The sequence below is a fragment of the Verticillium alfalfae genome, genomic scaffold, assembly GCF_000150825.1.
Source record: "Verticillium alfalfae VaMs.102 supercont1.7 genomic scaffold, whole genome shotgun sequence".
Lineage (NCBI taxonomy): Eukaryota > Fungi > Ascomycota > Sordariomycetes > Glomerellales > Plectosphaerellaceae > Verticillium > Verticillium alfalfae.
This window is the reverse complement of record NW_003315032.1, coordinates 864,183-865,061: the sequence shown is the minus strand read 5'-3', so window position 1 is coordinate 865,061 and position 879 is coordinate 864,183.

Sequence of the window (879 nt, the reverse complement as noted above, 5' to 3'; positions counted from 1 at the left end):
GGGTAAGGGCCGCTTGGTTCATGCGTCGGTGATGAAGGGGGTTTGATGATCATGAGCATGCGCCAATCCAGCTTGCACTGGGGAAGCTGTCAGTCGGTCGGTCGGTCGTTCAGGCGGTCGGCACACCTGTGATCCCACTGACGGTGGATAAGGCACATGCGTCTCTCTCACCTGCCACCTGTGACTACGCTTGCACTCCACGAGCTTCCCTTCTCGGCACTTCCAAACGGCTCTGGATGCATGCAAAGAAAACGCCCGATGAAAAGTCTTGATCGAGCAGTTGCCCGAAGAGGTGTGGGGTGGAAACGGGTGGAAAGGTGGGAGACACCCTGGAGTCTGGACCGCGCTGCTTTTACCCAACTGTTTGTTGGGCATGTGAGGATTCGCCAGACTCGAGACAGCAGAGACGAGCCACACGGATTCCTGTTCGGTAACAGCAGAATATACAAGTAGAACGGCGAGTCCTCTTAACCCGAAACGGGCAGGCGGCCAGGATGGTCAAACCCAAAGCCCCTGATGTGCCCTCAAGGATCAGAGACTAGGAAACCCCAGCACACCCCCGACTCGGAGCCACTTGCGCAGGCACAGGCGCCACTGCTGAAGGACGGCGCGGCATGAAACACTGAAACCGCATGGCCATGGCCAATGGGACCAAGGGATTCGTTTCCGTGAGGTGATTCTGGGGGGTCTTGGAGGGGCGCCTTGGGAGGCCGAGAAGCCTGTGATCTACTTTCTCTGCAGCCAAAACATTCAAAGATGCATGAAGCAACAAGAGCGACTCCCCAGGGCGATTAGGCGATCCTTGATCGTTTCTGGTGAGGGCGATTTTGATCGATGGTCCGATGGTGGGTGTCTGGTAGCGACATCTGAGGCTACTGG